Source organism: Ursus arctos, unplaced genomic scaffold (genome assembly GCF_023065955.2).
Source record: "Ursus arctos isolate Adak ecotype North America unplaced genomic scaffold, UrsArc2.0 scaffold_14, whole genome shotgun sequence".
In the NCBI taxonomy this organism is placed as follows: Eukaryota; Metazoa; Chordata; class Mammalia; order Carnivora; family Ursidae; genus Ursus; species Ursus arctos.
Genome location: NW_026622808.1, coordinates 42,737,566 through 42,763,577, shown reverse-complemented (window position 1 = coordinate 42,763,577; position 26,012 = coordinate 42,737,566). Strand labels below are relative to the sequence as shown.

The 26,012-nt window shown below is 40.6% G+C and overlaps 1 protein-coding gene and 1 pseudogene across 5 annotated transcripts in view; one reads left to right on the top strand and one right to left on the bottom strand.

Moving 5' to 3' along the window:
- Positions 1–20,904, bottom strand: part of LOC113256624 (60S ribosomal protein L10a-like) — a 109,055-nt pseudogene extending 88,151 nt beyond the window's left edge.
- The window catches only part of FHIT (fragile histidine triad diadenosine triphosphatase), a 1,391,990-nt gene continuing 1,385,369 nt past the window's right edge, over positions 19,392–26,012 (top strand). For 3 of the 5 annotated variants that reach the window (XM_057311857.1, XM_057311856.1, XM_057311855.1), the window contains exon 1: positions 19,413–19,552. The gene's annotated coding sequence lies outside the window, so the exon portion shown is untranslated. Of the gene's footprint in view, positions 19,553–26,012 lie in introns of all 5 variants that reach the window. The other 2 variants (XM_026500340.3, XM_026500338.4) reach the window with 1 other exon arrangement.

Genomic DNA, 26,012 nt, shown 5'->3' with positions numbered 1-26,012 from the left:
GGTCTATTGACTTTTCCGACACCGCCTTCATCTGCAGGCAGGGGAACCCTGCCTGGGACTTTGGTAATGGGTCTCTTAGCCACAAATTTAGTGCATAAAGGCATCCAGTGGGAGGTAAGATCTATTTTTGTGGTGCTAAAGCATTTGCATTAGTGCGCCCTAATTGTGTTTGCAGTCAAATTGAAGACTATTACCAGAGTGGGAAATCAGCTGAACGATCATAAATAATTGGTCCAATGAGTGGCAGAGCTGCCCAGTCAACATCATTTTTGTGTTCAGTGGTGTTTAGGCAATGCCCACTGGGTGCCTGGCATAAATGAAGCAAAGGCCGCGATTCCTAGAGAATTACCAGGCCTGATTTCCTCTGGGCTCCACAGTACTTTGCTCTGGGAGCTCCTAATCCTTTTGTGCCACTGCTACTTGCAAAAATAACCTTCCCCACTCCTGGTCTACTTCCTGCTTCCAGCTTTCCTCATCTGAGAAGGGTAATCCCCCCTGCCAGCTAAATCTCAGGGTGCAGGGCTGGAATAAGAGGAACTTGAGGTCATTGCTGGGTTGTCACAGTCTTTACGCTTTGACCCTGAGTCTCTGTCAGGGCTTCTGAACCATGGCATGGTACTGTCTTTAGCTTTTGGGTGCTGGACAGACTTCCAATGTAAACCAGAGCCTGAAATCCAGCAGTCATCCTCTCTGTCCCTCTTTCCTTCACGCCTCATATCCAACCCGGCAGTGGGTCTTGTTGCTCTGACCTTCCAAACAGTTTCCAAATCTGGCTGTTTCTCTCCATCACCAGGGTTATTCTCCTCTCTTTTGCCTGGACTGCTGGAATAACCTCTGCTTTCACTCTTACCCTCTTACATAGTGGCCAGAATGATCTTTAAGAAGCCAGACAAATTATCTATCTATCTGTCTATCTATCTATAGATTTCATTATTCTTCGTGCTTTAAAAACACCTTGAATAAAATCTAGGCTCATTATATTGGCCTAAAGTTCTTTTGGACAGACTCTGACTCCTGGCTACAGCATCTCCACGACCTAGTCTCAAATGTTTATTGCTGTACTGCGAATGAGCCAAGCGCATTCCACCTCAGACCTTTATGTGGGCAATCCCCTCTGCCTAGAATGCTCTTTTCTCAGCTTGTATGGCTGGTCCACACTACCACTGAAGTCTCTGTTGACGTCACCTCCTCAGAAAGCCCTTTTTATTTTTTTTCCTCTTTTTAAAAAATTTAAATTCAGTTAATTAACATATACTGTATTATTGGTTTCAGAAGTAGAATTTAGTGATTCATCAGTCTTGTATAATACCCAGTGCTCATTACATCACATGCCCTCCTTAATGCCCATCACCCAGTTACCCCATCCCCTAACCCCCTCCCCTCCAGCAACCCTCAGTTCGTTTCCGAGGGTTAAGAGTCCCTAATGGTTTATCTCCCTCTCTGATTTCACCTTGATTAATTTGTTTCCTCTCTTCCCCTATGATCCTCTGTTTTGTTTCTTAAATTCCACATGAGTGATATCGTATGATAATTGCCTTTCTCTGATTGACTTATTTTGCTTAGCATAATACCCTTTAGTTCCATCCACATTATTGCAAATGGCAAGAATTCATTTTTTGATGGCAGAGTAATATTCCATTACACACACACACACACACACACACACACACACACACACTTCATCTTCTTTATTCATCTGTTGATGGACATCTGGTCTCTTTTCATAGTTTGGCTCTTGCTGCTATAAACATTGGAATGTGGGTACCCCTTTGGATCACTACATTTGTATTTTTGGGGTAAATCCCTGGTAGTGCAATTGCTTGGTCATAAGGTAGCTCTATTTTCAACTTTTTGAAGAACCTCCATACTGATTTTCCAGAATGGCTGCACCAGCTTGCTTTCGCAAGAAAGCCCTTAAAAACAAAACAAAACAAAACAACCTAACCCATGCTATCTAAATAACATTTACATGCTGTGTCCTTACTCTGCTTTCATTTCTTCATAGTGTTTCATTGCTACCCAAGGTGTATTATATGCAGGTTTCTCCCACTACCTGAAAGTGGGGTGTTCCTATGACACCTTTCATAAACCTCAGTGGTATAAAGTGGAGAAGCAATTACCATCAGTTTGTATGGAAAAATTTAGGGGTGCTCCCAGACCCAAAAATAGCCTCTGTTAGGCTTTTCTAATACCATAAGACACATTTTGCTAATGGATGCACAGAATAAATGGAGATAAAGCACAGATGCTCATAGGCACAGTCCCAAGCTCTGGCGGCGTGACCTTGAGATGTTGAGTGTAGTTCCTGGGGAGGGAGCTCTCTGGGCCACTCTCGCTGTGAGGGTATGCACTGTTTCTATAAGAGCTCTCATTCTCCCTGTAGTACAAATGCTGAACACTAGTTTTGCTTTTTTGTCTTTTTTTGTTAAAGTGAAAATCCTCTTCAGATTTCTTTTGGTTGGCAAGAACAGGTACTAGAGTAGGTCTTTAGTAAGGGCGAGGTGGTAATGTGAACTTCTGCAAAGCGGGGAATATCGGTGTTTATTTATTGTCTGTCTCCCTGGCTAGAATGTAATTACCACCAAGGCAGGGACTTGGTTTTGTTCCACTGTATCCCTGCCACCTAGAATGGGGCTTCGAATATTGTGGGCACTCAAAAATATATCTACTGAAAGCATGAATGAACAAATAATTACTATGATACAGTTGCCATGTCAATCACAGGCTGCTTGTGTCAGGTTTTACTTCCCCAAAATGATCACTACAGCCTTCCACCCCAAATGATCTTTGTACACTGGGACTTTGACACTTCTCCACTGAGTGGTAGGGTTTATGCTCCCCCTTCCTGAAATCTGGTCAAGTTTACAACTGCTGTAGAAGTAATACTATAGGGCCTTTGAGGCTAGGTCATAAAAAGGTGATGAAACTTCCATCTAGTTTTCTTTGGGTCACTCTCTCTTAGAACCCCAGCATGGTACAGTTAGGAGGCTCAAACAACCATGTGGAGAAGACACAGCTAGGTGTTCTGGTTAACAACCTCAACTGAGGGTCCAGCTGGTAACTAGCATCAAATGTCAGACACGTGGGTCAAGAAGCCTTAGAGTTAGCTCCAGCGTTCAGTCATTGAGTCACCACCAACCTTTGAACCTCCCCATATGAGGCCCCTGACATTGTGGGGCAGAGACAAACCATCCTGATTATGCCATTTCTGAGTTCCTGCGACACAGAAATCATGTGAGACGATTAATTGCTGTTTTATGTCACTACGTTTTTGGTTTATTACGCAAAAATACGCAGCCAGAAAAAAAAAATGAACAGATAGCTACCCAGCCCCTTTCTACTTTTCCTTTGAGGTTAAGATGGTAGACATTGGAAGAACCATCTGGGACTCAGAGATAGAAGCTATCATTTGATTATAGCAAAATAATGAGATGAAAGGAGCCTGGGTCCCTGACATCATAGAGCTGTCATATCAGTTCTGAGTGGAGAGAAATGTAATTCTGTCTTGTTTACACCTTTGTTATGTTTCAGTCTTTGTTACTCACTGCAGCAGCTAAAACCTAGATCCTGTCTCATGCAAGAATCACCACCACCATTTTGTTAAGTGCTTACTGTGTGGTGGACACTGTGCTGTCCCTGTTATCTCACTTGATCTACAACTGTATGGAGGTGGTAGTTTCATTATTTCTCTTTTGCTAAAGAGTCAATGGAGCTCAGAGAAGTTCAGTAGCTAGCCAAGGTTTCAGAACTAAACAGAACAGGGATTGGACTGAAAGGCAAATCAAAGGGGCTTCAGAGCCTGAGCTCTTTTATTTTATTCTTCTGTCTCACCTGAATTCAGCTCAAGCTTTCTCTCGGAGAAGTGGGGAGTAAGCCCCTGAAGAGAAGAGGCAAAGGAATGAACTGTCTGCAATAGTCACTTTGGCAGAAAAAGGACAGCATATATGCACTATCGTGTTGTGAATATCCATGCCTTCTTCCAACCAGAACAACAAAATATGTAAATATACAAGTAATCTGCCTCAATATAAATATCTCTGCCTTTCTTTACCACACGCTGTGGTTAGTATTTTGCATATATGCAAATGTGGAATACATAGATAGATAGTTCTACATGTGTGCAGACATGCACATTCCTGCTTACCTCCTCTTATGGTGTTGCCCATTGCATCTTGGTATGCTGTAACTCAGTAGCTGCTTATAATCCGAAATCTAAAAATAAATCAACAAAACCCTCTTATAATGCTTGTTTTAAGTGATGAAGCACAAATGAAATAGTACGAACTCTTTTCGAAAAAGGAAGCCCAAAGAATTCTATTCGTACCTGGGAAATATTACACGAAATACCATCTACGTTGTTGGGAGAGAGCCACATGATCTCTGTCCTCACAACAATCCTAAGGGTAAGAACTACTATCCTAGTACAGATTAGCGAGCAGAGGCATAGAAAGGTCAAATGTTTTTCTAAAGGTCACACAGGTAGCAGTGTTGTTTGCTTGCAACAGGATGATGAGGAATACATTTATTTGCTTTTCAGTATGAATGAATTTGTTGTATTAATTCATATTTTATGTATTGATTTGCAAGAGGAAAACATTGGAGGTGATGTCTTAATTACAGCAAGATACAAGGTCAAGGATGTTCTTGCCATTTCTTTTTAAAGGTGGTAAAAACTGCCTATGATTTAGTTAAGTGAAATCTACATGGTAATGCTAACTCTCTTCCAATGTTTGAAAGTTGCAAATTATATGGAAGTAGTACAAGGAGTATCAAAGTGAATTATGAAATGATATAAAATAAAGAAAAACCAGTCGTGCTCTGGAAGGGAAATTCTTATTTGCTGTCCCTAATTAAGTAGTCTTTGAAGCAAGAGCTAAGAGAGTTGGTGGTTGAGGGGATGTCAAATGGAACTCGACTCTGTAATAAATGAGAAAAGTTTGCAAGATCCAGTCCCTCCTCGGATGAGCTGGGGATTCTCTCCTTGGCTTGCTTGCCTCTTCTTTCTCAGTTTTTGTGGTTCTATCCAGAGACATAATGTTTCACATGAACTTTTGCTTACATTTGGCAAGAATGCAAGATTTTCATTCCTTCCTTTTTAATAAGGGGATTGTGGAAGAGCACCCCCAGATTTTCCGTGTCATTCTCCCCAGGCATACAGTGTATTCCAGAGATTCACAAATTCCTTCTATTTTTCACTGAGCCCTGGGATAAAAAGAATATGAGTTGGCTTTATAAAACCTGGGATGTGTATGTGTGTGTGCGTTTGTGTGTGCGTATTTATGAGATTATCTCAATAACAGGCTAAATAGGTCCCAGATATCATTGCCTGTATGCTCAGTTTAAATGGACTGATTTTCTTTATTACATCTTCTGTATCTTCGCTCAGGCTGCTGTAACAAAGTACCATAAAGAGGGTGGTTTATAAATAACAGAAATTTATATCACACAGTTCTGGATACTAGAAGCCCATGATCAGGGTGCCAACATGGTTGGGTTCTGGTGAGGCTTTCTTCTGGGTTGCAGACTGTCAACTTCTTGTATCCCCCCAGACAGAAAGAGAGGACTAGAGAGGTCTCTGGAGTCCCTTATATGAGGGACCTATTTGCATTCATGAAGCCTTCACCTTCATGACCTAATTACCTCCCAATAGCTCCACTTCCGAGTAACATTGGGAGTTAGGATTTCAACATATAAATTTTGGGGAGACACAAATATTTAGTCCATTGCATTCTGTTTCTCCTTGGTTCTAACATGTGTCCAAGCATTAATGGGACCAATCAATTGTTTATAGAACAATAAAGAACAGTTATAGACCTGGTGCGAAAGATAGAATTTTCTTGAACGGACTACTGCATCATATAATTTGCGAAATATCATATAAAAATTTGAATTTCACTAACTCTGGGCTTTAAATCAAGGTCAGCTATAGTCCAAAGTAAAAAGGAAAGCTAGCAGAAAATTGCTGGCTCCAAATTGCTTAAAGTACTGAAATGATTTTGGAGAAAAATATCTTGCTAAACCTTTCTATAGTTAAAAAATTTTAGGCCCACACTTTCCAAAGTTTGTTCTATAAGAGAAAATAAGTTACAGGTTTAGAACTCTACAATTTGGAGTCATTTGGGATTTATGGGCTTCTAAAGCATGTAAGGTTATTAAAGTGCACTTACAAGCAATACACGTCCTTAAAGAAGTATCAAGCACTAAAGTCATTCACCACACTTCTCAAATAAATCCTTATCTTCAATGTTTATATCTTATGACCTTTTAGTAGGTCCCCACCAGGAGGTGTCCAAACTACTTTGCCAGCTTTTCCAGTTTCCTTTCTACCTTTCTAGTTTGCAATATGTTTATTGAACATTGACTATGTACTACATGTAACAAGAGGCTTTAAATATTAAGACATGACTCCTGTCCTCAAGGAATATTCATCTCTTTAGATGACCAAATTAATCAATTCTGGTTATATTAGTTATTGAAGCAAATTGCTTCAAAATTGAGCAGCTTAAAATAATAAGCATTTATTTTCTCACAGTTTTTGTGGGTTAGGAGTCCAGGCATAGCTTATCAGGGTGGTTTGGCTCAGAGTGCCTCATGAGTTTATAGTCAAGAGCTAGCTCGGGCTGCAGTCAACTGAAGGCTTGACTGGGGCTGGAGGATCTGCCTGTAATCTCTCTTGTGTGGCCATTGTCAGACCTCAGTTCCTTGTTGGCTATTGGCTGGATGCCTCAGTTTCTCAACATATGGACTTCTACATAGGCTGTCTGAGTGCCCTTACAACATGGCAGCTGGCTTCTTCCAGAGTGCTCATCTCTGATGTGGTGTACCATCATTTCCACAGTATTTTACATGAGGTAGATTCCTGACCAACCTATACATGAGGAAGGGCAGTACTCAAGGCTGTGGATAGCAGGAGGTAAGGATTATTGGGGACCATCTAAGAGGTTAGCTACCAAAGAGGTTTTTCCAAATATGTTTTCTCTTGAATAGTGACCATTGTCATCACCCAATTTCTTGTGTAAAAACTTTGGACTCATTATCTAGATGCTCTCTCTTATTTACTAATACTATCTTATCAATCCCATAAATCACGGAAGTATAGAACCAACTGTCTTAATATCCTTTGCATCTTTCATTCTTATTGTTATTGCTTTAGTTCTGGACCTTAGCGTCCATTGCAAGGGCATTTTCAATGATTGCCTCTTATTTTATTTGTCTCTTAAGTAGGTTGAATTGTATGGAATTGTCATTTTTGGAGTCAATTTGGAGTCAATTTGGAGTCATTTTGGAGTCAATACACTACCAAGTCAATACACTTGGTAGTGTATTAGTAAACTTGGGCTACCATAACAAAAATACCATTGACTGGGTGGCTTAAACCACAGAGATTGATTTTCCGCAGTTCTGGTAGCTAGAAGTCCATGATCAAAGTGCTAGAATGGTTAGATTCTGATAAAGGTCTCTTCCTGGCTTATAGATGGCTACCATCTCACTATGCTCACATGACCCTGTCTTTGGGCTCATGTGGAGTGAGAGAAAGAGAGAGAGGGAGAGAGAGAGAGAGGGAACTGGTATTTCTTCCTCTTCTAAAAAAGGTACTGATCCCATCAGGATAGCCCCACCTTCCTGACTTCATCTAAATTTAATTATCTCTCAAAGGTGTGGTTTCTAAATATCATTGCATTGAGTGTTAGGGCTTTAACACATGAATTTCGATGACAAGATTCAGTGCATAGCAGACAATTTCAGATGATTCAATCTAATACTTGTTTGCAAGAGTAGTACATGTTCATGATAGTATATCAAAAATACAGAAAGAAAGAAAGATGAGAATAAAAATCACTAACATTTCCACCACTTGGGAATAGGCAACAATTACATTTTTATGTATTTCCCAGCTTTTAAATGTATATACCTTTGTGAAGACTAAGCTCATACCGTATGTTTGATTTTGTGTTGTGCTTCTTCATTTAACATTATTCCTTGGACAATTTTCCATGTCATTGAATATTTTTAGAAACATTTTAAATGGCAGTGGCATATTTCACTTATTTAATCTTTTTTTTTTTTTGCTGAACATTAAAATTCTAATTTTTCAGAAATAAGGCTGTAGGAAGGAATATCACTAAGTAAATACTTGTCTACACCTCTATTCTGTTACTGTAGATTCCTAGAAATAGGATAACTGGGTCAAAGGACATGAACTCCTTGTATTGAACTTTCAAACGCTCTTACTTGATTTACATATTGCAAATAGCTTTGGGGAAATTTATCCATTTATTATACCATGGGGATGTGTATTACTACTTCTACTACTACTACTATTACTACTACTACTACTACTTTAATTTAGTGATTTGACAGACTAGAAAAAATTATCTAATTGTTAACAGTGACTTCCTCACTCATCTCCTTCTTGCAGTTATATCCAGCTCCAATTAAGCCTCCATAGTGCTTCTAGAGAGATTTTTCTCTAAAATTCAAAATTGATTATATCACTTGTGTGCTGAAGCCAATCATTTGCTCCCCATTGCTTAACAGGTCAAGTCCTACATGTAAGAGAATGTTTTATCAGCACTTTCCTAATATGGCTTTTGCCTACATTTCCAGTCTCATTTTGTTACTTCCCCCCCATATTCTCCTCTCCAGTAAAACATGAAACTGTTTACAGTTCTCTAAAATGCCTTGTTTTACAATTCTTTTCCTTTTCATATGTGTTCTCTCTGTCTCGAATGCCTTTCCCTCTTGGTTGGCAGCACTCACAAAGCCTGTTTAGAGGGAGGGCAGGAGATGGATGGGGTGTTCTATTCCTAAAAATGGGAGTGCTATTGTGAGCAGTGCTATACTGGGTCTTCTTACACTGTCCCCATGGAGTTGTGTTCCAGTCCTTCACTTGGCAACTACACTTCTGCTCTCTGTAAAACTCTTTATACCATGATGTGCCTTCTGAAGAAATTATTTCTTCCAAGTAGCTCCCATACAATTTTTTGTTGATTCTCCCTGGCTGCAGTGGTGTTAATGCTGCCCTTCATAATGCCAAAAGATATCTTTCAGTTCCAATTTGCCTGATTCTGTCTCCTTAAACACTTCTTGAAGGCACTCTGAACTTCTGTAAAACTTGCAATTTAGTGTCTAGCATGGTGCTGTCACTTTGTTATGCATTGTTAAGCATTGCGTGTCAAAAATGCTTTGAGGACACAAAATAAATTGCTGGTACTCAAAATAATGGCAGAAAGAGAAACAAAAACATGTACAGTTGACCCTTGAACAATGTAAATTTGAACTGCATGGGTCCACTTACACACAGATTTTTTTTTTCTTAGATAAATACAGTACATTATTATAAATGTATTTTCTCTTCCTTATGGTTTTCTTGATAACATTACCTTTTCTCTACCTTAGTTTATTGTAGGACTACAGTACCTGAAACATGGAACATACGAAATATGTGTTAATTGTTTTGTTATTGGTAAGGCTTCCAGTCAACAGTAGGCTATTAGTAATTAAGTTTTGGGGGAGTCAAATTTACTCAGATTTTTTGACTGCACAGGGGGTTGGTGCTCTTAACCCCTGCATCGTTCAAGGGTCAACAGTTTTATTGAACACTTTCAACTCAGAGGTGAATGATAGTGTGCAATAATGGGGGACTCACATTCATTGGCTGAGATTTCTGCTATGTTAATGCTTACTAGCTATATGTCTACAAAAACACCCAAGACATGAGAAAATGTTTATTTGCTTATAGTACACTTTATTATATTTTCATTATAAATGTATTTACATATTTTTAAAGACATTATTTAAAGATATTATAGGGAAAATAGTTTTTTTTAAAAAAGAATTAGAGTTGAATGCAATGTTGTTCAATATGGTGTAACATAAACCAAGTTGCTTTTGTATTTAAAATGGTGCAAGTATTATCCCCTCGAGGAAATCTTTTCTGACACTTCCCATCCTCTGTGCCTCCTTTTATATGATTGATTTGTATTGATTTGTGATTTGTTGAAAGGTTGAGATGATTTATGATAAATTACAAATATCATCATCATGACCGCACTTTGATTGAATCAAGGAATCATAGAGTTGGATGGCATCTCAGATGTCATTTCATCTAACTTCTCACTCAGTGGAAGTGGTGTTGCTGGTAGAGGGTCACATTATGTCTGCTAGGATGGCTTTCCTTGTTAGAAAAGTTATCCGTCACACTGTATAGAAAATTTCTCTGAGTGACAAGCACTTGTTGGTCTGAGTTTTAACTCTATGGAATGAATCCAACCCCTTTTTCACAAAATAGACCTTCCCATGGTTGAGCCCAGCAGTCATATCCTCACTTCTCTTTTCTAGGCTAAGCATCTCCAAGTCCTCAAATGACCGGATCGTGCTGTGTGCACAGTTTTGATGCCGGTCGAGTAGAGGCTGGTGTGACTCTGCTTCTGAGAATCTCCAAGTTACAAGTGAATGGAAGACTATTATCCCTTTTGTTTCACTTTCTTATTCTGGGTAGTTTAAGAGTGTATCTGTTAGCTGAATTTTATGAATTAGCTGTGACTCCTTTGGCTGCAAGTAACAAAACCCTAATTCAAACGAACTTAAATAAGAAAAGGCTCATTGAACTGGCAAATCTAAGGGGTGGCTTTAGGTAAAATTGGATTCTGTGATGCAGTGCCAGCTGGGACTTTTTCTTCTTTTCATCCCTTAGCTCTGCTTGCCCGTTTGACTTAATTCCTAAGTGGGCAGGGTAGCCAGCAGCCCCACATTGCTACCATTATAGCTTGTTATCATAGACAAGGAGGGACCACCTCCTTTGGTCTCTCTCACTGAACACCAGAAAAGAATGGCTTAGCTTGGGTCATGTGCCCATCCCTGAACCAATCATGTGGCCAAATATCTTGGAGTGCTCTGATCCAGCTTGTTTTCTGTGAATGACATTCTGCTCTCCCCAAACACCACCCCCAACTCCCACGACCTTCACCTTGCCCTTTGGTGGAAGGAATAAATGTGATCAGCTCCATCTGAGCTATTCAAATTGAGAAGGATTACTGTGGAATGGGTTCAGGGTTGGCTACCCAAAGGAGGTGATGCTGGGAAGATAAACATATGTCTACCAGGTTACCTAATAGGCTATTCTAAAAAGACCGTGGTCCAGACATTCAAAGTCCAAAATGCAGAAATGTTATGACTGGACAAAACCAGATACAGTGGTCAGATGGAACACCTTTTTATAATATGTAGGTCATTTCCAACTTAAAGTTTCCCCCAAGGTGCCTTACACAGTATCAGGACTCAAAACACATTTTACCATAATATTGAAAAGCTGCCTACAATGTGCTTAAGTTAATATTTTGAAAAAGCCACTTTTCCTCAGGAGCACAGTCTATTGGGTTATAGTCATAATGCTCACTTGCTTACATGACCGAGTTATACTTCATTGTTTGAGGCAAGGTCATACATTCTGTTCCATTTCTAAATCTATTCCGATTTGAGAGATTCCCTGTTGTGAGACTCTTCTTTATGATATTTAAAAACTACATGGAGAGATGGAGGCTGAGCTAGATTAAAGTTGTACAAATCTGATTAACATCATCTGCTCTGTTTCAAAGGTCAGGTGCACTCAACGAATTTACTTTGAAATTATTTTGTTTATTTTGTGGGCATATACATCATGAGCTTTCTAAAGGTCAAAAGTAGAGTTTGTTCTTGGATTCTAAAGCAATCTGATTTCCATTTACAGTATGCTTTGGTGACCCTAAATGCAGAAGCCGGCCCAGTTAAGTCATACTTCCAGTTTGTGTTTGGTTTAATTTTCTCATGAAGAAAATCCCTGCTAGATTAAGGAAGTGCTGAAATATCATTTCCCCTAAATTACTTTTATTTCCAACTAGATTCATAGGAGAACACTACTCATAAATGACACCTGAACTGTGAACGTTGGTTTCATGTCCGTTCTGTTTTCAGAGATGTGAAAGCATCTTTGTCAGCTAGTTTCTTAGCTGGAAACTAGAGCAAAGGTCAGAAAAGTTGGGACTCCTGGGTTTTATTAAAATTTACCTGTTAGGTGTCCCGAAGCTTTATTAGTTGATGTGTGTAAAGTCACCGTGTGTTTCATAGAGAAGAGGCTCCAACAAATTATACAGTCTTATTTACTATTCAAAAAATCAAGGATCTAGTTATATATGGAATATTTTTTCATTAATTATTTTAAATGATTATTTTTCCCCTTACCATATGTACTTTACCAAGATAAAAAGAAAATCTCTCAGAGTATTTTGTATTCATGTTCATTAACATTCTGGTGGAATAATAAACCTCAGAACGATTCATGTATGAATCAGTGAGGCATGGCTAATTACAGTTTTCAGCCACATAGCCAATAACATTCACCACAGAACACGGCATCTGTTAAATACATCTCTCTGAATTTTTGTTGGGGGAGAGTGGTAGATAGTAGGGAGGTTGCAAATTACAGTTTTAGAATGTCTAAATATTTTAGGGGCTTGTGCATTATAAATCTCTTTCAGGCAAGTATTTATCACAAGCATGACATCCTGTTATCAAAACAGACAAAAACCTCACAGATTCGCCTTAAAAACAAAATGAAACAAAACAGAAACAAACACAAGTCCAGAGAATGGACCATGTTCTATAAGGAAACAGAAGAAACTTTTTGGAACATTAGGGAATATGATTTACCATAAATTTTAAAAATACATTTTATCCTGAATTTTAAGAAATGGATTTTCCTACTCCTACAAAGTCATCTGGATACGATGACTCTCTCCAGTCCACAAACATATTTAAAAAATGAAAATCTGAAAAGCCTACAGAGGACACAGTAAAAGTTGAATGTCGTGACTAAAACACTCAAATTCAGAAAGCAATTTTGTAATGCATATTCAAAATCTTTTCTATTACTTTTTTTGCTTATTTTCCCATAATACTATCCATATTGTTGAATACCCAAAGATAACAAGAATAAAAGCCTTAGAACCCACATTTATTTTATTTTTTTTGATTTAAACTAGTGTTATTTCAATGACATATCCAATATATGGTAAAAAAAAAATGTTCAGAAGTTCAGAATTGTATAAAGTAGAATAAAAGATACTCCTACTGCACATCCCATCTGATTTCCCCAACCACTCTTCACAACCATTTTGATGCTCCCAGTTTTCTACCACAGGTGAAAATACAGGTTTGCAATCTCTTATTTGCAATGTTGAAATCCAAAAAGGGTTGAAAACCAAAAGGCTGGCCTGATAGGGACTATTTATAGTGTTTATTTATCCCATATATGTTTTGTTGCAGAAATACCAATGTTTGATGACAGATTGCTGTCCCAAGACTGCTCTAAGCATGTCACATACTAGATGGTATAGACATATATAGCTTTTTCTAAAAACAGGAAGATTAAATTCCAAAATACACCTGTCCCCAAAGTTTTGGATGAGGTATTATAGACCTTGATAATTATATGTATAACACAATCCTTTAATGATTACACAAATAGATCACACTATATACAGAGTCTGGCAAGTACATTTATGGAATTGTTTAACATTGTCCCTTCAGATTTACTGTGGCCTGCATGCTCTGGCCTCTGGTTACCTTTGACCTCATTTTGCATGGCTTTTCCTCTTATTCATTCTCCTCCAGGCACATGGACTTTCTTGCTACTCTTTCACCATGCTAAGCCTGTTCCCTCTCTCTGGAACATGCTTCCATAGATTTCCTCACTTCATTGAGGCCCCCTCACTTCACTGAAATCTTTGTTCAAATGACACCTCTTCAAAGAGGACTTCCCAACCACCCTAGCCAACAGAAGACCACCCATCAACTTCTGGCCATGCACTCTGCATTTTTTTATAGCATTTGTCATCATCCTATGATAGATTATAAATTTGTATATCAATGAGTGGTCTTTCTTCTCTCCTAGAAGTTCTATGAGGATAGGAATTTTTTTTTTAAAGATTTATTTATTTATTTGAGAGAGAGTGTGTGAGCTTGTGGGAAGGGGCAGAGGGAGAGAATCACAGGTAGACTCCCCACTGAGCGTGGAGCCTGAGGTAGGGCTTGATTTCATGACCCATGAGATCATGACTTGAGTGGAAACCAAGGGTCAGATGCTTAACTGGCTGAGCCATCCAGGCACCCCCAGGGGAGGGATTTTTTATGACTTATTTACTGTTGCATCCTCTAGAACCTAGAACAATGCCAGGCCATACAGTAGGTGCTCAATAAATAATTGTTGAATGCATTTTTCTGTTTGCGTCAACATCAAGCAATTCATTTAATTGTGACAAGGCTCTCAATTGCCCTTAAGCAAACTAAGAAGCGTGCTTGTGAAAGCATCCTGAGCTGGCTCTTAGGACTCCTCCAACCTTTTCCCCACTGCTCTACTTCCACTGTAGGTTGTGGACTGATACATCGACCCTCTCTGAGCTCTGGCACTCATCACATGCTTTTGTTTCTGCCTAGAACTCTCTTTTTCCTCCACTGTAGGTAGCAGAATCAGCTCTTCTGGTATCAAGTTCTAAGGCATCATGTAGATGTGTTCACCTGTTTACTTGTTTATGGTTTCTATTACCATAGCATATCAGGGACTGTATCTGATTCATCAGTGAATCCCAGCCCAGTGCACGGTGGCTGGCCAGGAGTAACCCTTGATACATGAAAAACTGAGCTGAAGTGAAGTTGCATCCCATTCTGCACTAAGTCCTCTACTAAAGGAATATACTTTTTAATTTTTAGGAAATGCTTTTAAAGGGTTTTTTTTTTTTTTCCCCAGGAATGATGAAATGTCTTTAAAGCTGCAGTGAAACCAGGGCAATGTGTTTAGAGGCATAATTTCTCGAAAGAGAGTGATGAAAAATCATAGCTTATCTTTGAGCTACCCTAGTGAGATCACAGCTTGGACACTGAGCTTAGTTTTATGCACCGTATGTTCTAGGTAACTGGAAGATGATTGCAAAAGATGGCAGTAAGAAGGATTAAGTGTGATTATTTATGAGGCATAGTTAAAAGGAGACAGCATGCATATGTTCACTAACTATAGGGAATAGACCGATCTCTAAATATCTGATGAACAAATCCACCCAAGGAATATATTTAACACAGAACAACAAAGGGATAAGTAAGAGGAAAGAGTAAAAAAAGGGGAAATATTTGGAGAATTTTCAGCATATCATGAGATGGTTCTTATTAACAACCAGATTTCTCTAATAACAGCCAAAAAGCTGAATGATTATGGGCTGAGAAATTTGTGAAGGAAACGTGAGCATCTGGGTACAGCTGAGTTTCCCAACCTTTTTATGCTTTGTATTTACAGAAACAATGCATCATTTTTTTCTAATACAATGTTTTCCTATTAGTGATGATTTTTACCAGTTAAATAAATATCCCCAAGTTCTGAAATATAACCTGTAACATTCAGCTGAGATGAATTATGCAGGGAGTTGATCTCTTTGACCTCGAATGCCTTTTTGGTTTTGAAATTCTATTTCCATGGTAAAGATTTTCCTGGAGGTCCTGTGTGCCTGAACAGGATGCTGTTGGGAATGTGTGACTTAAGTAGAAGATGAATAGACCACTTATGTGACCACCAAGCCTGTCCACACTATTAGAATAGTCTCAAGCTTTGTGATAATGGGAGGTTTTTGCAGGGTCGCTTTTGTCTGTTTGCTTCATAGCTTACCTGAATGTGATGAGTAGTACAATGTCAGGCCCTTCTAGTACTTACCCTATTTGCTTTGTATTTATTTATTGCATGTCTACAACTGAGTAAGATATAAACAAAGTTCTTGCCTTCATGGAGCTTACATTTTATTTGGAGGAAATAGATGATAAACAGAAAGACAAACAAATGGTGACTAACTTCAAGTAAAGCTATTTGCTCTGAAAAAGTGCTTTAATGGCACAACCCATAGAGGTCTTGCACAGAACTGTCTTCTAGGTCTAAAAACCACAATCTGTGCACTTAATGATAATTTCTTAAAGATCTGAGGCCCTTTATTTGTGTTTCTTCAATATCATGAAATGGATAACATTTTGTCTTCAGCAATATTTCTTTGAATTCCCTTTTCTCTCTTTTTTTAAATGGTATTACCTTTTTTTTTTTTAAAGATTTTATTTATTTATTTATTTGACAGAGAGAGAGAGAGCCAGCGAGAGAGGGAACACAAGGAGGGGGAGTGGGAGAGGAAGAAGCAGGCTCCCAGCAGAGCAGGGGGCCCCTGATGCGGGGCTCAATCCCAGGACCCTGGGATCACGTCGTGAGCCAAAGGCAGACGCTTAACGACTGAGCCACCCAGGCGCCCCTTTTCTCTTTTTCTTGATGTCCTTCCTCCCCTCTCTACTAAACCCCAGTCCCACTGGAGCCTCTCCTGAGGTCTACAAAGAGTTCCCAGTGTGAGAAGCTTTTGCTGCTGTAGATTTTGTTTTGTTTGTGTGTGTTAGTGAGAATTTAGAAAGTACTATCTGCCCTAATTTTTCACATGATGAAGTATACAAGGTGACAGATTGCTTTTTGTTTTGTTTTGGTGTTAAGTTTTGAATTATTCTTATTCTGCTAGTCTTAGCAATAAGCTTATGGTGACCCAAAGCCACCTGGAGCAGATATTCTTGGCGCCCTGCCAGTACACCTATTCCCTCACCACGTCAGGATAGCAGCCTGACTTCCAGTGGCAGCACCTATCTCTGGCTTTCTCTGGACACTGAGACAACTCTGCCTGCTCATAGAGCATGCCTAGAGAGCCAGGACTTAAGTGCCCTGGAAGACGGCCCCATCACTGACTGATGGGAGTTAATATTTAACAACCTGGTTCTTTTGTCCCTTTGGTGGGATACTCAGTCTATGGCATATGTTCTACATTGTTTCCTAGAGTTCCTCAGGAGGATTAAGCTCAATCACCCCTTGTAGTAACATGCTTTTTTGTCTGTCTTCCCTTCCCTATTTCACTTTCCTATTCTACTGGTGTTTCCTGCAATTACTGACTTGCTCTTGAATACCTGTCTCAGGGTAAAGTCCTGGGAGAACTGAAAGATACCATCTCCTGGTGATTATTAATCAAGTTGCAGATCAGATACTCATCCTGCACTGATTGTCTTGGCACTTGGATATCCTGGGTCCAAGGCAAGTGCCATGTGTTAATGCTTCTTATGTATGTATATATGTCTGTCTGTATGTATTGCTGAAGGTCATCGCTGACCTTGAGCCCAGTGAACAGCATCACCCACAGTTGAAGTAATACATGTATGTTCACACTAGGCTGTCTAACAATGGTTTAATAATCATTAGATACCACTGTTTAGATCCTGAGTATATTCAGGACATTTACCTTTTGAAGATGTAATGATCATAGGTTGATACTGTCTCAGAAGAGTCTAGTTGTTGAGCTTTCCATTTTCATATGGTTCAATGATTCCTTCCACATTCAGTCTGGCTGCTGACACATGTGTTGAAATCTCTTATGCCACTCAGCCTGGGAAAAGCTGGTACTGCTGAGCTGAATCTGTGCTCATAAAAGCTAGAAAGAACTGTTGTGTTATAGGAAACAACCCCAAACTGACAGATTAGGCTAGGAAGCCTGAGCAGGAGTTTTAATTTCTATGCACAAAATTAGTCTGTATACAAATTGATCACATTTCTATTTCATTTGTGATTGTTTTCAATTTCACCTAGTTATTTACAATTCTCTAGTATTCTATGCAGCCATGGTGTCTGTGTGATGACCTGTAAATTGACCATAATCCAGAGTGACATTCTCTGAGAGCCAAGCTTCCTAGGACATCAGTATTTCACACCAGGACATTTTGTAGGACACCTCGCTACTCTCCACGGGGTTCAAACATCAGAAAGCATGAGAGATCTAAGACTTGGTGTAATCACCTGCATGTAATGAAGCAGGCCAAAGAAAAAAGTGATGGGGAAAAAAAAAAGGGAAATTGGGATGCCTGGGTGGCTCAGTTGGTTGAGTGTCCGACTCTTGATTTCAGTTCTGGTCATGATCTCAAGGTTGTGAGATCAGCCCTGCATCGAGTTCTGTGCTGGGCATGAAGCCTGCTAAAGATTCTCTCTCCCTCTCCCCTGCTTTCTCTCTCTCTCTAAAAAAGAGAGAGAAAGAAGAAAAAGGGAAATGGTGTCAGGGTAACTAGGGAAATATCGAAGTGTTTGTCCAAGTGTAATTGCTCTTTGTTTCTCCTTAATTGTAAAAGATGGCTGGCAAATATATCTTGTTCCTTGGCACTAGGATTGGTAGGAAAGAGAAGGGAAGCAGGCAGCTCTGAAGGGAGGTTGCTATAAGAAGCATGGTGTGTAGTACCGAGAGGCTAGGATTCTAGTCCCTGCTCATGAGCTGCATGATCTTGTGCAATTATTTAGCGGCTCTGCAATTTGCAATTGCATTTATTGCAAAATTAAGTTTACTCCTCTAGACCAGAAACATCTTGAAGTTAGGAATTGCATCTGAATCAGTGATTTCTTTCTCTAGCATCCTAGACTATATTGAGAATGATTTTGAATTTGAAAAGGGAGCAAGCACAAGGATCCCATGGTCATCAGAAATGGATTTAATTGATCTGCACCGAAGAAAGGGAGAATAGAAAGTAAAGGCTACTCTAGATTTCATTCAATTATTTAAAGCATATTTACTGAGTGCCTACTAATATATAGATATATATAGATAGATAGATAGATATAGATCTATCCCAAATATACTTCCAGGTGCTACAAATATTGCAGTCAGCAGAACAAAAATCTTCATCTGCATAGATCTTTCATTCTGGAGGATAAGACGGTAAAAAAAGATAGATAAATGAATTACATACAGTGTTTGGTAAGGAAAAGTGCTAAGGAGAAAAATAGCACAACAATGGTAGAAAGTAAGGGACAGGGGAGTTTGCGGTGCAATTTTAGTTAGGTTTCCAGGAAAGGCCGATTGTAGTCGTAAAATGGATCAAGTAAAGGTCTGCGAGCCCGTGTTATGAGAGAAACATAAAGAAAAGAAGGCTTAAGGATTCAAGAAGGATTCAGAGTGAGTGAGGAAGTGAAAGAAAATCCAGCCCCTGAAGAGTAGTGCGGCATGGGGCGGGGGGTAAGTTAAAGACGTTTGGGAGGAAATAAGGAGGAAAAAAGGCAGCATAGCCTAAGAATTTTATTTCTTTTGCCATTTGGAAAAAAAGAAAGATTGTGAAGTTTATGACAAAAATCCCTTTCCAAAGGGACTCTCACCTCAGCTGCTCTCCTGAGAGAAACAATGTTTCTCATCCCAGACTCGGAGTTATTGTCATTATAGCTTCTGATTGGCCCGGTGTTGGCGCATACTTTATGCCTATTGGCCCTCGCTTTTGTCCTCAGGCCAGCGGCCATCTTAGATCCCGCCCCCGCCGCGGCGCCATCTGGGAATTGTAGTACCCTCTCCGCTCCGTCCCGTCGCGGGAGTTTGCCCTCCTGTTCCCGGTCCCTCAGGCGGCCACCCCAGTGGGCACACGCCCAGGCGCCGCTTCTGCCCCGCGCTCCCTTCCTCTGCCTTTCACTTCCCAGCTGGCAAGATCTTGGAAGGTAGGGGCAGGGGGCAAGCCCCAGTTGAGGAGTGTTTCTGGGTTGCGGGTCTTGGTTTCCATGCGCGTCTGGTTCATATACCCGCAGTCCACTGCGGCGGGGTCTGGCTTGCACACCTCCTTTGGGTGGGGGGCGGTGGAGTGGTGGTGTGTCTGTCCCAAGGACCCTCCTACCCCCTGAACCCACAGGACCCATTCTGACCACCAGCCCTAACCCTAACCCACCCCTCATACGCTGCATAAGGAGGTAAACCGAGGCATGGGACCACGCCATTGGTTTCAGGGACGCCCAGCACCCAGACCTGGTGGTGTAGTTGGCACTGGCCGCTTTTCCAGGGTTTGCCAGTGTCATAGGCAAGTAGCAGGGATCGCTGCCCCAACAGAACTGTGTTAAACACCCATCTCCGGGTTCCCCAAAGGGAGGGGGCTGAACACGTGCCCAAGAAAGGAGCCAAGTAGGTAGTGGGAAGGCAGTATTTTGGGAGGGAATCTTATATTTGATATTTTAAAAACATTTAAAAGAACACTGAATTCTTTATGGTGGGGTAACTCAATGAGTCCAGGCTCGTTTGGACCATTTTATGGATTAATGTAGTTTTTACATAAAAATGTGTAGGGATTTTAAAGGTATATCGGGAGCAGCTGTGTGGCTCAGTCGGTTGGGTGTCTGCCTTGCACTGGGGTCATGATCCTAGGGTCCTGGGATCGCCCCGCGTTGGGCTCCCTGCTCTACAGGGAGCCTGCTTCTCTCTAGCCCTCTGCCACTCCCCCTGCTTGTGTGCCCACTCTCTCTCTCTCTCTCTCACAAATAAATAGATAAAATCTTAAAAAAAAAAAAAGTTATATTCGTGTGGGGGCTGGGGGTGGGGGTGTAGAGAGGGGAGGCTGGTTAGTGGAACAAGAGTTGGAGGTTCCTCTCTAGGATTAAATTCTCCATGTGGTGTATGACTTTGAACCAGCCACTCACAGTGTTTTATCTTGGAGAAAAGAGCCTGAAAATCTTTGCTCAAGTGGCCCAAGGACGCTGGCTGGAGCCGAAAGCTAAATGAGGTCTTGTTTGTGAAAGTCTGCCACTTGCAGACTTACTGCTTTATTATTCCGGATCTCTCAAGAAATGTGCTGGGGACCAGCTGCAAATGATCCCAGCGGTTGTTGTAGAAAGGCCCTGACTTGTGCTGGGCCTGGGACTACTAAAAAGCGGCCCCCAGTCGCACCTGTTAAGCCGGCTGTTCCTGAACTCTCGCTCTCCGGCTCCATCTTACCGCTGGCGGCCTGAGTTGTGGAGGCGTCTGGGAGTTGGAGTCCCGCTGCGTGTTTCCCGGCGGGCTGGTACTCCATCTCCCAGCATGCCATTAGGTGCGGCGAGGTGTCTCCTGGGAGATGAAGTCTCACTTCAGTCGTTCTGTGGATCGGCCCTTTGACTCAGAACTACAACTTCCATGTGACCCTGTGTTCGTGGCTGCCAGCCTTTATGTCCGCTTCCTGGGAGCGGGGACTAGAGAGCTGTTTAGGAAAGCTGTCTTTTGTTGTTGTTGGGGAGTGGAGAGATATGTCTAGTAAAGATGTCTTTTATTATTGTCGCCGTTGTCATTGATTGTGTATGCCGTTACACTATTAGGGTAGGATTGTATACACTTTTCCAAGTATTAGGGAATATGCATGCTTTCAAACATAGCTAACACTCGACAATTTACAGAATGTTCACATTAGTTTTCATAACACCGTACCTCCCATCTGTAGTTGAGGAAAAACCTTGAGAAGATGGATGATTTGTCCTCGGTCACACACCTAGTAATAAAATGTAATATATGTGTATTTATTAATATATATTACAGTTAGTTATTATAATTTAATCCTCTCAAAAGCTATATGAGAGACATAACCATTTTATATGCTTTTCACATATTAGAAAACTAAAAGTTATAGTTAAGCAACCAAAGTTAAGCAACTTGTCCAAATTAATTCAGCTAGGGAATAGAAGTACTCAGATAGTAATCCAGTCTGTTTAACAGTCTCTGCTTAAAAAAATACTCCACCTGGGGCCCTTGGGTGGCTCAGTGGGTTGAGGTTGAGCGTATGCCTTCGGCTCAGGTCATGATTCCAGGATCCTGGAATTGAGCCAGGCATCAGGCTCCCTGCTCAGTGGGGAGCCAGCATCTCCCTCTCCCACTACCCCTGCTTGTGCTGTCTCTCTTTCTGTCAAAAAAAAAAAAAAAAAAAAGATTCCACCTAACAGAGCGAGAGGGAGTCCGACGTTCCTGAGTACAGAATTGGGAATCTTTCCATCATACCATGTTTCCTCTATAGTCAGACTAAATGTTAGAGCTGCATAAACCTTTGAGATCATTTAAATTTAAGGCAAAGATCTTGGAGCAGTTCCTGGCATATAGTAAAGGTTCCACAAATGTTAGCTAGATATAGCTTTATAATACTTTTATTTTAGAGATGAGGAAACTGGCCCAGGTGGTAAAGCCATTTGCCCAAGGTCACACAGTTGGTTTGTGTCAGAGATGAGACTAGACGCAAGTGTCTTATTTCCAAGTCCAGGGTTATTTTCATTCTACCAGCAGTCAGCTAGAAGGAGCACCAGATGTGAAGCTGTTTAGATAATGGTTTCTCTTCTAATTTGTTCTTTGTAGGCCATGGGCCAGGACCAATTGTTGTAAAGTCTCTTTTCTTATTATTGGTAAGGTTGTAACATTTCATTAATTCAACAAAAGTTTTTTGAACATCTTTATATGCTCATCTCTCTTTAGGTGCAGTGGCCACATGGATTAAAGGAGCCAATGGGTTAGGGCTAGAAAGACCTTAAAAACCATCTAATCTCACTCCTTCATTTTATAAATGAGGAGAGGGATCCATGGTCTTTATCTCATGCCCTTTCTGCCAGAAGACAGGTTTCTGGAGGCCTGTAGTAGTGTATGTGACCTTTTAGGCTCATGATTTCTTTTTCTTGGTATTCTCATCCTATCCTTATCTCTGTAAACGTTTGATGGAATGCTTTAGGAAATGTTTCTGTACTCCTCTTTTTATTTGTATATAGGTGTGGCTTCAGTGTGCTCCCTTTCTATTTTGGGAGAGAACAAAATCTGATACTGTGTTGGCATTCATACAAGTTACAGTCTGACCCTCCAATATGGGGTATCAGAAAGAACACATGAGTTGTTTCAATTATGTAACGCTTCTGTTTTAGAAGACACACTGTCCCTTTCAATTATGTATTCACAAATAATAAAGCAGGTAACTCACCTCCTGTGTGTGAAAGATGCTTTCTGCATAGTTAGATAATAAACTAACATTTTTATAAACTATTGGCTAAACATTCCTGAAACAGTCACTATGAGAGATCTTCTCCCCATCCGCTCCCAGAGCCCCCTCCCCTGCCCAGCACTCTCCCAGCTAACAGATCATTCAGTTTCCAGCACATGCCTGACCACTGGTAGATACTGAAAAAATATTTGTGAAATTGCATTCATAAGCACCCCTGAGCTCTGTTCCCACATCTTTTTCTTGAATCTCTTTTAAGATAGAAATGCTTTGAAATATAAGATGTAGCAGGTTGCTTTCCTTTCGATGTCTACATTGCGAAGAAAAATCTCAGCCTTTGAGGTCATCTTCCAAGGGGCTGTTTCTTTGGGAATGTCCATGTCTGTGGTTTCTCAGATGAGAAAGTGATCCAAATAGCAAAACATAGCAAAGAAGCCATGGAGAGTGGTAGTCTGGGGGCCTATGATTCAAATCCCAGCCCTGCCCTAAGAGGCAGGGTACTTAGCCCTTGGTTTCTTCTGTAAAATAGGGATAATAAGCATTTCTACTTCATAAAGTGAGGATAAAGATTAAATAAGATAGTGTTTTTAAAACTTTGAGTGTGTTGTCAGGCACTCAGTAGCTTGTATTCAACAGATGAATAGTAGCTCTTATTTTTGTTATTAATGTAAACAATATGTGAAAATATATCAAGTTTATTCACCTTTTAAACTTGAGGCAGGTATCTGCTTCATAAAAGGATTTGCCATTTGGTTTCTTAGAATAGCAAGGTTGGTCATTACATTCGAAGTATGAAGTTAACCACAACTTTGATAATCGATCTTATCTGCACAGTGATACTCTTTGTGTGGGTAGAGAGGTAGTGAAGTTTTGACTTTACGTGGCCTGCTGAGAGGTCCCTGCTCTGTGGTCCCATCTCTACATTGAATCTCAGATTGAAAAGTTGCCTGTCCCTGTCGGTAGGGCCTTCTGTCTACTTCTGGAAAGGACTGGGCCTATTCCAGGTGTCTCAGGGTTAAAGTTGAAATAGTCATCACCCTCTTTGTGAGTAACCCCAGGGCAATGGTCATGTGGGCATGGCAGCGTGTCTCTCTAAGGCTGACAACTGCAACAGCCGTGAAGTTACTGATAAGGAGGTGAGTGAGATAAGAGAGGTGGTGTAGGGGACAAGGAAGAAAAAATGGGAAAGAGCAAAGAGCAGATGAACAATGGGAACAGCCTCAGTAGCCAGAGGACGTACTTATTCAGCGCATTTACCCTACTCCTAGCTCTGTGCCAGGCACCACACTGTTATGCACTGGAGATACAGCCATGAATGTGGCTGACATGAGTTGGTCATGGTGATGGGTGGTGGTCAATTACAGGCAGGGAAGAGCTTAGAGGAAAGAAGGAAAGCAGGAAGGCAGAAAGAAGGGAAAGGAGGGAGGAAGATAGGAAAGGAAGAGAGGAGTATTGGGATTAGATGAGTGGAAAGAAAATCTCTGTGTCTGGGGTATAAAAATCACTGGATGGGGGATGTGGGGGGGGATCAGGCTGCATAGGCAGGCACTGGTGATATCATGCACAGTGCGGTTACCTGTATGGTAAAAGCATTCTGGACTTTATTCCAAGGGCATTTGGGAAACCACTTAACAATCTGAACTGGGGAAATGAAATAATAGGATTTGTTTTTTCCAAGTGTGGATGCAGTAAAGATGATGAATTTGTGTGAGAGAGTTGTCCAGGTAGACCTGTGTTTTTTGACTTTAATATGCGTATGAATCTCCTGCTGATCTTAAGCTGCGGGTTCTGATTTGGTACATCTGGAATGGGCTAGAGATTCAGGATTTCTAACAGGCTGATGCTGCTGGTCCGTGGACTATACTTTGAGGAGCAAGTACTGAGGAGACCCTTGAGCGGTCTAGATGAGAGATGGTAGTGGTTAAGAAAATGGACTCTAGAGAGTCACAGACCCGGATTCTAGTCTTGCTTCTACCAGCCACTTATGACTTGGGGAAAGTGTCTTAGTCTTGGCACAGAGCCTCAGTTTCCTTATTATCTGTGAAATGGAGGTAATAATTCCTCTTGTAGAGTCGTGTTTTAAGTTTTCAGTGAGGTAACCTGCAGAACATGCTTAACACAGTAACTGGCACTCAAGAAATGGTAGCTTTGAATTTATTCTTATTGTTGTTAATAAATCTGACAACTTCATGCACCCTGCTCCATGTTACCTTTTTTATAATTTGAATACTAGATGGAATAGATCACTTTTTTTTTTTTTTTTGAGAGGGAGAAGGGGAAGAGAGGAGAAGGAGAGGGAGAGAGAAAATCTAAAGCAGACTCCATGACCAGTGTGGAGCCTGATGCGGGGCTCGATCTCACAACCCTGAGATCATGGCTAAGCCGAAAATCAAGAGTCAGTTGCTTAACTGACTGAGCCACCCAGGTGCCCCTGGAATAGATCACTTTTAATTTTACTGATTTTGTTTTTATCTTGCATGTGAAGTGCTGAACTTCTTCAGCCCTTGGTAAAAACTTGAGTATTATGGGCAACTAGATATATTTCTCCTGTGTAATCGAGACTGTCTAAATTTGATAGAAAAAAATCCTGGGATCCTTAAAGTACCATCTTATATCTGATTACGATGGGAATTTGAGGCACTTTGCCTCCTCATGTAAATTTATTTAAGCCCAATTATAGTGCCTCCTTCTTTACATAATTTTAACCTGTTTGGATTGCTTTTCAACAGTTGTTCTCAACCCTCTCTGCAAGTTCAAGTCACTGGGGGCTGGTCCCATCCAGAGAAATTGAATCAGAGTGCAGAGGGGAGGTAGGCATTTGTATTTTTCTTTTTAAGTTTCCCAGGTGATTCTGAAGTGCTTTTAGGAATGAGAACCACTGATTCTAACAACGGAACATCATGGAATGAATCAGGTACAATCTAACAGGTGAAAGGCCTTTGTGGGGAAGAAAATATCTGGAAAGTAGCATTTTGAAGGCTTTGGGCGTGAAAGAGATGATAAGCCTTGCCACAAAGCTCTCTTGGAATTTGATGAACTAAATATAGGTTGTGTTCTGGGTTTTCTTTGAAGTGAAATCCATGCCCCCTCCTTCCCCGCCCTGCCCTTGTATCTCTAGCAGTGCTCACTTGAGTCAGGATTCTCCATTTTGTTTCAGGCTGTGTTTCTCTGCCTGATATTTAGTTTGTTTTATT